The sequence below is a fragment of the Bubalus bubalis genome, chromosome 14 (genome assembly GCF_019923935.1).
Source record: "Bubalus bubalis isolate 160015118507 breed Murrah chromosome 14, NDDB_SH_1, whole genome shotgun sequence".
Classification (NCBI taxonomy): domain Eukaryota; kingdom Metazoa; phylum Chordata; class Mammalia; order Artiodactyla; family Bovidae; genus Bubalus; species Bubalus bubalis.
This window is the reverse complement of record NC_059170.1, coordinates 7,484,840-7,493,962: the sequence shown is the minus strand read 5'-3', so window position 1 is coordinate 7,493,962 and position 9,123 is coordinate 7,484,840. Positions and strand designations below refer to the sequence as shown.

At 45.4% G+C, this 9,123-nt stretch overlaps 2 non-coding genes across 2 annotated transcripts; one reads left to right on the top strand and one right to left on the bottom strand.

Moving 5' to 3' along the window:
- Window positions 1–1,919: 1,919 nt before the first annotated feature.
- On the top strand, window positions 1,920–1,991 carry TRNAE-UUC. The gene has a single exon. It is a non-coding gene; the product is annotated as a tRNA-Glu (tRNA).
- Window positions 1,992–6,894: 4,903 nt separating this feature from the next.
- TRNAG-UCC lies at window positions 6,895–6,968 on the bottom strand. Its single transcript has one exon. It is a non-coding gene; the product is annotated as a tRNA-Gly (tRNA).
- Between the last annotated feature and the right edge of the window lie 2,155 nt (window positions 6,969–9,123).

The following is a 9,123-nucleotide window of genomic DNA, read 5'->3' as shown; positions in this document are numbered from 1 at the left end:
TTTACCTCCCTCCACAGTATACTATTTTTTTTTCTTTCTGGTCAGAACTCTGCTTTTGAAAAAACAAAACCTTTTTTCCTCATTACTTTTGCACAACAAGGCCTGGACTGCTATTGTTTGCTGCAAACTTCTTTGCATCCGATTCTTCCTCTTTTCAAGATAAGGCCTGTTTTTTTCCCAGGGTTTAGGGAACCACACCTATAAGAGCTGTTCCAGGCTCTCCAGCATTGTTTCCCTTTCTCTGATAAGGGCCTTTGCTAAGAGCTCTCCCTTTGTCTCTTACCTGTCTCCACTTAAAGAGTCATATTGTTCATGGGGTTCTGAAGGCAAGAATACTGGAAGAGGCAGAAAGCGAAATGGGAGAAAGCAAAGAAGAATTAAAGAGCCTCTTAATGAGGGTGAAAGAGGAGAGTGAAAAAGCTGGCTTAAAACTCAACATTAAAAAAACTAAGGTCATGGCATCTAGTCCCATCACTCCATGGCAAATAAATGGGGAAAAAGTGGAAAGAGTGACATTCTATTTTCTTGGGCTTCAAAATCACTACGGATGGTGACTTTAGCCATGAAATTAAAAGACATTTGCTCCTGGAAGGAAAGCTATGACAAACCTAGCCAGCATAATAAAAAGCAGAGACATCACTTTGCCAACAAAGGTCGGTCTAGTCAAAGAAATCTATGGTTTTTCCAGTTGTCATGTACGGATGTGAGAGTTGGATAATAAAGAAGGCTGAGCACTGAAGAATTAATGCTTTTGAACTGTGGTGCTGGAGAAGACTCTTGAGAGTCCCTTCGACTGCAAGGAGATCAAACCAGTCAATCCTTAAGGATATCAACCATGAGTATTAATTGGAGGGACTGATGCTGAAGCTGAAACTCCAATACTTTGGCCACCTGATGCAGAGAGCCGACTCACTGGAAAAGACCCGGATGCTGCGAAAGATTGAAGGCAGAAGGAGAAGGGGGAGATAGAGGAAGAAATGGTTGGATGGCATCACTAACTTGATGGACATGAATTTGAGCAAGCTCCGGGAGATAGTGAAGGACAGAGAAGCCTGTTCATGGTGTTCATGAAGCCTGCAGTTCATGGGGTCGCAAAGAGACAGACACGACTTAGCAACTGAACAACTCAGAGAGTCACTTTTCTCTTAGTTTGGCAGCATGGCCATTTCTGTGATGATGGGTCAGTCATTCCTGTGTTGTGCATTCTTGAGAGCCAGTTAGCAACCATCCCCCCAAATCAGGGCTTAAACCAAAGGTTCTGACACTGGAGAATGTTAGGATTTCCTTGGTGGTCTGGTGGTTAAGAATCCACCTTGCAATGTTGGGGACGCAGGTTCCATCCCTAGTCAGCGAACCGAGATCCCATATGCCTTGGAGCAACTAAGCCCGAGCTCCACAATTGCTGAGCCCACATGATGCGATGAAGATCACATCCCCCTGTGCTGCAACTAAGACCCAACACAGTCAAATAAATAAACAAATAAATATTAAAAAAAATAAATAAAACTTGAAAAGTGCATTGGGGCTTCCCAGGTGACTGAGTGGTAAAGAATCTGCCTGCCAATGCAGAAGACTCAGGAGACTCAGGTTTGATTCCTGGGTTGGGAAGATCTCCTGGAAGAGGAAATGGCAACCCACTCCAGTATTCTTGCCTGGAGAATCCCATGGTCAGAGGAGCCTGGCAGGCTACAGTCCATGGGGTCTCAAAGAGTTGGACACGACAGAAGACTGAGCCCACATGCATGCTAATACATCGGAGCCACCTGCAGGGCTTGTTCAGTCACTGATTGCCAGCCCTACAGCCAGAATTTCTGTTTCAGTCACTGGGGAGGGGAGGATGTGCATTGCTAACCTGTTCCAGGCAAAGAGGATGCTGCTCGTCTAACAGCCTACACTTTTAAGAATCATTGACTTGGAATTCCTCGGTGGTCCAGTGGTTAGGACTTGGTGCTTTCACTGCCAGGCCCAGAGTTCAATCCCTGGTTGGGGAACTAAGATCCTGCAAACTTTGTGGTGCCAAAAAAGAAAAAGAAAAATCACTGCCATAAGTTGGCATTTAGGTAATACTCAAATGCTTCTATTGAAGCAAATTACAGACATTATAATACCCACAAACCTGATAATGCCCTCTTCCTAGCAGCTCAAAACCTCTACTTTCCCTTCTTCCCACTTCAAACTAATCTCCTGAAGTTTTTTCCTAGCACCCCATATCCATCCCTTTCTCCTACATCATCCAATTCCAAGCTCACATCAACCTCTCACCCTGATGCTGCAGCCAGTTCCTCTCTGGTGTCTTCTCCAACTCCTGCCCACCCCTCTACCCCCCTGTCACCCAAGTGATCTTTGAAACCTGCAAGTCAAACCATGTCACTCTGCTGAAAACACATCAGTAGCTATTGCTATTAGAATAAATTGCAAACTTCTTTTACAACAAACCAGAACCTGCCTGTCCCAGCCCCCTGCCTCCCTGCTGGAAGTTATCACCTACTTCTCCTGCACTGGAGTCCTCCAGGCTCTGCACACAGCAAACCATTTGCTTGAATAAATGGGTAACCCTGGTTGCCTCTAGGGAGGGAACCTCGTTAATGTAAGAAATAAGTAAATACAATAAAAAACAAACCAAAGAAGTAGTTCTGGGGAATTTCCTGGTGGTACAGTGGCTAAGGCTTTGCACTCCCAATGCAGGGGGCCAGGGTTTTGGCCCTGGGAACTAAGTCCCATGTGCCTCAACTAAAGATCCTGGTGAATCTTCCCTTCCTTCCGAGGGAAGACCAAAGCTCCCTCGTGCCACAGCTGAGACCTGGCACAGCCAAATGAATATATATATATATATTTTTTTTTTTTTTTAAAAAGAAGTAATTCTGTGATTGCTCTCTAACCTATCATAATAATCCATGTATTTCTCCTCCTTTCTTAAATATATGTTTTTGCCCCACCACGCAGTGCACAGGATTTCCTGACCAGGGATCGAGCTTGTGTCCCCTGTACTGGAAGTTTGGAGTCCTAACCACTGGACTGCCAGGGAAGCACTTCTTTTTATGGCACTGATTATAATCTGTAATTATCTTGCTTCTGTGTTCAACGTTTCTTTCCTGCCCCTGCCCCATCACTAGATTAGGCTCCCTGAGAGCAGGGAGTGTGTCCCTTCCCTCCCTCCCTCCCTCCCTCCCCCTCCCCACTGGGGCTCACCATTATATTCCCAGGGCTCAGCAGAGTGCCTGGTGGATGGCAGTTATCTTCACAAATATTTGTGGAATGAATGGATCTTGTATAACAGGGACAAGGTGGGGAGGAATGTGTAATGAAATCACCTGGAGATTTAGAACCTGCATACTTGGACTCCAGACCTGTTGGGACGGAGCCTTCCGAGGTTAATTACTGTGTAATGCACTTTGAATGCCCAGACATCCTCTGCCAACTCCCTTGCCAAGCGGTTGTGGCTGCTTGAACATGTCAGAGTCAGCAAAATAATGCCGGAATTGGTTTGCTGGGTCAGGACTTAGCTTTTCTGCCTGCAAAATGGGCAGAGTGAATTAAAGTCAGCTTCAGTCTTTCTGGTGGCTCAGGCAGTAGGCAATGGCACCCTACTCCAGTACTCCTGCCTGGAAAATCCCATGGACGGAGGAGCCTAGTAGGCTGCAGTCCATGGGGTCACTGAGGGTCAGACACGACTGAGCGACTTCACTTTCACTTTTCACTTTCATGCATTGGAGAAGGAAATGGCAACCCACTCCAGTGTTCTTGCCTGGAGAATCCCAGGGACGGGGGAGCCTGGTGGGCTGCCGTCTATGGGGTCGCCCAGAGTCGGACATGACTGAAGCAACTTCGCAGGCAGTAAAGAATCTGCCTGCAATGCAGGAGACCCAGGTTTGATCCCTGGGTCTGGAAGATGCCCTGGAGAAGGGAATGGCAACCCACTCCAGTATTCTTGCCTGGAGAATTCCATGGGCTACAGTTCATGGGGTTGCAAAGAATCGGACACAACTGAGCAGCTAACACTTTCAGTCTTTCTTGTGATGTTTTTATAATTTTTGCCATATACTTGTACCATCAATAATTTTTTTAGTATTTTTCTTAAGATCAACATTTGTTTTTGGCTATATGCATTTTATTTTAAAAGGAAATATTCTATCAATGTATAAGCATCCTTTGATATAAACAGAAAGTAGAATAAAAATAAAGACAGTGAAACAACCTAGTGTGAAAACATTTTGGCCAGCTACTGTTGCCTGCTGGAAGCTTTAGAATTTCAGATGGTTTTTCCTTTGTTAAAAAGGAAATTACACTCCACCGAGACTTTCTACTAAAGGTGGAAGAATTGGAAGATGATGTTAAACATGGATGATTTTCTCACAGTGCTATTTTGTGATATCTGGATATTTTACCAAGAATCATCTCACCTGCCTGCAGGGAAACATCTAATTCAAGCAGCTCATTTCAAAAGTGGGGAAAACAAGGCCCATAATGGGGAATGGAATTTCTCCAGGACACTCACTGGGAATTTATCAAGTGCTTTGGACTGTGAGTTTTGATAATAGGGGCTGCAGCCACCTGTGCCTGGGGCAGGGGCTGGCACAGAGTGTCACTCAAGATATGTATCCCTGATTACTAACATTTCTCTAGTATGGTCATCATCCACTCTATGTAAATTCTAGGTCAATTGACTTTGAATCTTTTTGGTCCTTAACTGAACTTTCAGTTCCTTGAGGGCAGGGACTGTATCTTGGAATGTAGTTCATATACCATTCAATTAATCCATTGAAAGTGTACAGTGCATTCATTCATTTGTTGATTTTTGGCTGTGCTGGCTCTTTGTCGCTGCTCACAGGCTTTCTCTAGTTGCGGTGAGTGGGGGCTACTCTCTAGTTGCTTGGCCTTCTCATCGTGGTGGCGTCCTTGCTTGTAGCACGGCCTCTGGAATGCACGGGCTCAGGAGTTGTGGTCCACACGCTTGTTATCTCTCCAGATGTGGGATCATCCTGGACCAGGGATCGAACCAGTGTCCCCTGCATTGGCAAGAGGATTCTTAACCACCAGAACACCAGGAAAGTCCAGAAGTGTACAATTCAAATAAAGAAAATATATTTATGAAATAAAAATGGTTTGTAGTGTATTTGCAGAGCTGTGAAATCATCATTACAATGTTAGTACAACTTCATAGCCCCCTAAAGAAACCCTGTACCCACTAGCGATCACTCTCTGTCTCTCCCTCCCTCTTGCTGTGTTAACCACTGACCTACTCTCTGTCTCTATGATTTTGCTCATTTGGATGTTTCACATAAATGGAACCCTACAACATGTGGCCTTTGTGACTGGCTTCTTTCACTTAGCATAATGTTTCAAGGTTTGCCATGTAGCATGTATCAGTACTTTATTCCATTTTATGACAGGATATTATTTCATTGATGGATATACCACATTCTGTTGATCCGTTCGTTGGTTGATGGACGTTTGGGTGGTTTCCATTTTAGGGCTTCTATGAAGAATGCTGCTATGAACATTCATGGACAAGATTTTGTGTGGACACATGTTTTCAGTTCTCTTGGGCAGGTATCTGGAAGTGGATTGCCAAGTCACATGGTAACTCTAAGCTTAACCTTTTTAGGAGCTAGATTGTTTTCCAAATAGCTGCACCATTTAAATGGTACCTTGTAGGGGCTTCCCTGGCCATTCCATAGTTAAGACTTCAACTTCTAAAACAAAACACAACAAAACACAAAACAGAAGCTCAGTTGTAACAAATCCAACAAAGACTTTAAAAAATGGTCTGCATTAAAAAAAAAGTCTTTAAAAATGGTATTTCATATTTTGTGTTTTATGTTACTTTGGAGCAGTTGGTTGCAAGGTATCAAGACTCACTCAATGGACTTTAGGAAAGGGTGGGTTTACAGTAAGGATATTTGTAGGAATCTTACCTGTGGCTTCATCCTTATAGAAAGCCAGCAATAGCCAAGTAAATAGGCCTCGCAGGAGAAACAGTATCAAGACCATCTCATCTTAACCTGCTCAGCCACACTGCCTTCCTGCTCCTCCTGGGATGCCCCCAAGTAAATCCCCGCCTTTGCTCCCTCTCTCAGCAATTCCCTTTCCTCAGCTATTTTGAGACCTGCTGTCTTGTCATCGTTTGTGGGTCACCTCAAGTGTCATCTCCTTTCTGGAGTCTGACCTGACTTCCTAAAGTAGCTTCACCAGCCCCTAGCCTCCCTTCAGTCACCTGTATTATTTCTTTCATGGCCTCGAACACGTTCTTATTTTATTTTTGTTTGCTTCAAGATCATTCATCCTTCTGCCCAGTTTCTCCACCCGCAGAACCTGAGGTCCCTGGGAACAGACCTGTCCTGTCCAACCTTCCATCTCCTGTCCTACAATAAGTGTCTGTGAGTATGCCCCCTTACATGGTAGAAGGAACTTGGCAGATGTAACTAAGTCAAGCATTTGGAGATGGAGAGATCATCTGGAATTATCCTGGTGGGTCAAATGTAACCACAAGGGTCACTGTAAGAGGGAAGCTGGAGAGTGAGAATCAGAGATGTGATAGCAGAGACAGAGGTGGGAGTGGTGGGAGTGCTGGCTTTGAAGACAGAAGGAGGCCACGAGCCAAGGAGTGTGGGCAGCTTCTGGAAGCTGGAAAGGCAAGGAAACGGATTCTTCCCTGGAGCCTCCAGAAGGAAGATACTTTTCAACTTTAACCCCATAAGTCCCATTCCAAACTCGTGACAATCAAAACTGTCAGACAATTGAAACTGTCAGATAATATATGTGTTATTAAAAAAATATATTTATTGGCTATGCCGGATCTTAGCTCTGGCATGTGGGATCTCCTGTCTTTGTTGTGGTGTGTGAGATCTTTAGTTGTGGCACAAGGGTTCTTTAGTTGTGGCATGGGGAATCTAGTTCCCTGACCAGGGATCGAACCTGGGCCCCCCAGCATTGGAAGTGTAAAGTCTTAGCCACTGGACCACCAGGGAAGTCCCAGCTTGTGTTATTTTTAGTCACTATACTTGTGGCAAGTTATTAGAGCCACAGTAGGAAGCATTAAGAAATAAGCACTGAATAGTTCAGTTCAGTTCAGTTCATTTCAGTCGCTCAGTCGTGTCTGACTCTTTGCGACCCCATGAATCGCAGCATGCCAGGCCTCCTTGTCCATCACCAACTCCTGGAGTTCACTCAAACTCACGTCCATCAAGTCGGTGATGCCATCCAGCCATCTCATCCTCTGTCGTCCCCTTTTCCTTCTGCCTCCAATCCCTTCCAGCATCAGAGTCTTTTCCAATGAGTCAACTCTTTGCATGAGGTGGCCAAAGTACTGAAGTTCCAGTTTTAGCATCATTCCTTGCAAAGAACACCCAGGGCTGATCGCCTTTAGAATGGACTGGTTGGATCTCCTTGCAGTCCAAGGGACTCTCAAGAGTCTTCTCCAACACCACAGTTTAAAAGCATCAATTCTCCAGGGCTCAGCCTTCTTCACAGTCCAACTCTCACATCCATACATGACTACTGGAAAAATCATAGCCTTGACTAGATGGACCTTTGTTGGCAAAGTAATGTCTCTGCTTTTGAACATGCTATCTAGGTTGGTCATAACTTTCCTTCCAAGGAGTAAGCGTCTTTTAATTTCATGGCTGCAAGCACTGAATAAGCACCTGGCAAAAAAATGGATGATTGGGGAAGACCTCACAGGTACTCAGGTCCTAACAGAGAGCTGTGCTGGCCTGGGCAACAGTCCCAGGACTCCACTTACCACCAGCAAAGCTGGAGCTCTGCCCTTAACCAAGCTCTGTTTCTTTCTCTATTTTGGGGTGTCTAGGGTCATCTTCTTTTCCTTCTTGCCTCCTACCAGCTTCCCTTACCCTCTACTCTGCTTGGTTCCTGGTCAAACTGTCTTGGTCTTTATATATATATATGTATATATATATATGTATACACACACATATATGCGTATATATGAGTGTATAAGTATAGTTCTTTTCATATATTTTGGCCCCTTCTTATGCGTCTTTAATTATTTATTTCTCTCCATGCCACATAGCTTGAAGGAACTTAGTTCCCTGGCCAGGGACAGATCAGACCTGTGCCCCCCACAGTGGAATGCGAGCATTCCTAAGCACTAACCTGTCAGGGAATTCCCTGTGTGTCTTATTTTTTTAATTTTATTTTAAATTAATTTGTGTTGGAGTATAGTGAATTTACAATGTTGCATTGGTTTCTGCTTAGAACAAAGTAAATCAGCTATGCTGCTGCTGCTAAGTCGCTTCAGTCGTGTCCGACTCTGTGCGACCCCATGGACGGCAGCCCACCAGGCTCCGCCGTCCCTGGAGTTCTCTAGGCAAGAACACTGGAGTGGGTTGCCAGTTCCTTCTCCAACGCATGAAAGTGAAAAGGGAACGTGAAGTCGCTCAGTCGTGTCCGACTCTTCGCGACCGCATGGACTGCAGCCCACCAGGCTCCTCCATCCATGGGATTTTCCAGGCAAGAGTACTGGAGTAGGGTGCCGTCGACACAGATTCTAATCTTAAGAAGAACCTTTTTAAGCTCCTTTCCCATCCAGGCTATTTCAGAGTACTGAGTAGAGTTCTCGGTGCTGTGTTGTCGTGACGGTGCTCAGGTTCTCAGTTGTGTCTGACTCTCTGCGACCCCATGGAAGGTAGCCCCCCAGGCTTCTCTGTCCATGGGATTTTCCAGGCAAGCATACTGGAGTAGGTACGCCATTCCCTTCTCTGGGGGATCTTCCTGAACCAGGGATTGAACCTGCGTCTCCTGCGTTGGCAGGCAGCTTCTTTACCACTGAACCATAGTAGGTCCTTGTTAGTTATCTATTTTATATATGGTAGTGTGTATATGGGAGAAGGCAATGGCAACCCACGCCAGTACTTTTGCCTGGAAAATCCCATGGGCAGAGGAGCCTGGTGGGCTACAGTCCATGCGGTCGCTAGAGTCAGACACAACTGAGCGCTTTCACTTTCACTTTTCACTTTCATGCATTGGAGAAGGAACTGGCAACCCACTCCAGTGTTCCTGCCTGGAGAATCCCAGGGACGGGGGAGCCTGGTGGGCTGCCGTCTCTGGGGTCATACAGAGTCGGACACGACTGAAGCGACTTAGCAGCAGCAGCAGCAGTGTGTA